This window comes from Lolium rigidum, chromosome 3 (genome assembly GCF_022539505.1).
Source record: "Lolium rigidum isolate FL_2022 chromosome 3, APGP_CSIRO_Lrig_0.1, whole genome shotgun sequence".
In the NCBI taxonomy this organism is placed as follows: domain Eukaryota; kingdom Viridiplantae; phylum Streptophyta; class Magnoliopsida; order Poales; family Poaceae; genus Lolium; species Lolium rigidum.
In genome coordinates this window covers 197,963,600-197,966,813 of record NC_061510.1, presented here as the reverse complement: position 1 = coordinate 197,966,813, position 3,214 = coordinate 197,963,600, and positions in this window count along the sequence as shown.

Below are 3,214 nucleotides of genomic sequence, written 5' to 3'. Positions count from 1 at the left end.
CACCCGCTAAACTTGGATCCATTGGCCAGGCCCATCAGACAACCTTTGTGGCGTTTTTCGGAACCAAACCGCAAAGCTATGCTATCAGAGATTAATCGACTCAGAGAAGCTGGGTTTATCAAAGAGATACATACAGAAGCCACGTGGGTAGCTAAACCAGTGTTGGTCCCGAAGAAAAACACGGTGGTCCTTCGCATGTGCGTCGATTTCACGTGTCTCAATAAACATTGTCCAAAGGATCACTTTCCCCTCCCGAGGATCGATCAAATTATCGACTCCACGGCAGGCTGTGAACGTCTTTCCTTCCTGGACGCATACTCTCATTACAACCAGATTCGACTAAAAGAAGAAGATGATGTCAAAACAGCTTTCATAACACCCTATGGCGTGTTCTGCTACAGAACAATGCCTTTCGGGTTGAAAAACGCGGGAGCAACATATCAGCGGATGATGCAAAAGTGTCTTGTCACACAGATTGGCAAGAACGTTCAAGTGTACATTGACGATGTCGTCTTAACAACAAAGAAAGGATCAACCTTGATCTATGATCTTAGAGAAACTTTTGACAATCTCGACAAATTCTGCCTCAAGATGAACCCGACAAAGTGTTCCCTCGGCGTCCCTGCGGGAGAACTTCTCGGTTTCCTGGTGTCAGCAAGAGGGATCGAGGCCAACCCGGAGAAAATCCAGGCCATCGTAACAATGAGGAAGCCAACAAAGCTCAAGGAAATACAAGCGGCTGACTGGGCGAGTCGCAGCTTTGAGCAGATTCGTCGCCAGGTTGGGAGAAAAGGCATTGTCGTTCTATGCTCTGATCAAACAGGGAGAAAAGTTTTAGTGGAACGAAGAAGCGGACAGAGCCTTTGAAGATCTCAAACGTACAATCTCGACACCAACAATATTTGTGGAGCCCAAGGAAAAGGAGCCACTCCTGTTGTATATCGCGGCCACACCTCAGGTGGTCAGCACAGTACTTGTGGTAGAGCGAGAAGAAGAAGGGAAACTTCATGGAGTGCAAAGGCCAGTATATTTCATTAGTGAAGTATTATCACTGTCAAAACAGCGGTACCCGCATTATCAGAAACTGGCGTATGGAGTATTTACAACATCAAGAAAATTGCGACACTATTTTTCGGCACATCCGATAATAGTGGTCAATGAGGCGCCTTTGTCCAATATACTTAACAACCCGGAAGCTACAGGTCGTGTCTCCCTTTGGGGAATAGAGCTTTCCCCTCGGGACATCACATATGAAAAAAGAAAAGCAATAAAATCGCAGATCTTGCCAGACTTCGTCGCAGAGTGGATGGAGCTGCAAAATACGGGACCCCCAGATTTATCGAGAACTTGGACTATGAATTTCAACGGGTCCAAAAGGTTAGAAGGAGCTGGAGCAGGCGTGATATTAGTTTCACCTCAAGGAGACAAAATGAACGTGCTGCGGATGACGTTCCCCAATGCATCAAACAATAAAGCAGAGTACGAATCACTAATACATGGGATGAAGATGGCGAAAGCTTGTGGCTCAACCCGATTAAAAAAATTCGGTGACTCCCAATTAGTGGCTCAACAGGTGATGAACCAATGCGATGCAGTCAACGATAGTATGATAGCATACAAGGAGGTGTACAACGAACTTGAGAAGCTCTTTGACGGATGCGAAGTAAATCATATCAGCAGACTCAGCAATGATGAAGCCGACGTTCTGGCAAATATCGGGTCGCAGTGTTTAGCTATACCTCCCGGAGTATTTTGGGAGGAGATAAATGAAAGGTCGACTAAAGTAAAGAAACAGACGAAGAAAAAGGACAAGGTTGAGAAAGACTCGGGGGCTCAAGCCATGTCAGAAGCAAGTGCGCCAGGAGATGACGAAGAGTCACATGAGGTGATGATGGTCCAAGTTCCTTGCTTGCAAGTCTATATTACATACATCCTAAAGAAATAAATACCTAATGAACCAGTGGAAGCAAGGCGAGTTATTCGACGATCCAAGGCTTTTACCGTGGTCAAGGGCGAGCTTTACAAGAGGAGTATATCGGGAGTCTTACAGCGGTGTGTCACACCCGAGGAAGGTCGGTTGCTGTTAAAGGACGTACACAAGGGAGTGTGCGGACACCACGCGAGTAGTCGAGCTATAGCAGCCAAAGTATTCCGAGCTGGATTTTATCGGCTAACGACAATCGAAGATGCAAAGGACATAGTGTGTACACTGTGATGCTCGTCAAAGGTTTGCCGCGAAACCTCATTCTCCGGCAGCAGAGTTAATGCCAATACCGTTGTCATGGCCCTTTGCTCAATGGGGTCTTGATATGGTGGGAAAGTTACATAAAGCATGGCCAGGAGGATACGAGTACATGCTCGTAGCTGTCGATAAATTTACGAAGTGGATCGAGGCGAAGCCGATAAACTCACCAGATGCAGCGTCGGCAATCAAATTCATCAAGAGTATCGTTTTTCGGTTTGGAGTTCCTCATAGCATAGTCACAGACAACGGCATCAACTTCACATCCAAGGAGTTCAAGGCATACTGCGCAGAGGTAGGCATTAAATTACAGTTTGCCTCCGTGGCACACCCACACACCAATGGTCAGGTCGAGAAAGCAAACGGCATTATCTGCAATGGCATCAAGAAGCGCCTGCTGACACCATTGGAAAAAGCTTGACACACCTGGCCAGAGGAGCTGCCAAGCGTGCTACGGAGTATACGAACAACACCAAATACAGCGACACAAGAAACTCCGTTTTTTCTGGTCCACGGAGCTGAGGCAGTGCTGCCGATAGAAATAGAACACAATTCCCCGAGACTGGCGGAATTCGATAAAGAAACCTCGAGAAGGGCACTGGAAGATGATGTCGATGCACTCGATGAAGCTCGAGACGAGGTATTATCAAGGGTAACCAAGTACCAGCAAGATATGAAAAACTACCATAGTCGACGGTTGCAACCAAGGTCTTTTCAAGTAGGCGACCTAGTTCCGCGGCTTACACAAAACAGCCATGAGAAACTCGAGTTGCCATGGTTAGGCCCATACATCGTCACAGAAGTAATTGAAGGAGGAGCATATAGGATAAAGGACAAGAAGACCGGGATCGACGAGCCAAATCCCTGGAACGTGGCGCAGCTTAGGCGTTTCTATGCCTAAAGCCGAAAATATAGTCTTCTATGTAAACATACAATGTACTCGAAACGCCCGCGAGTTTTCAAACGCACTCT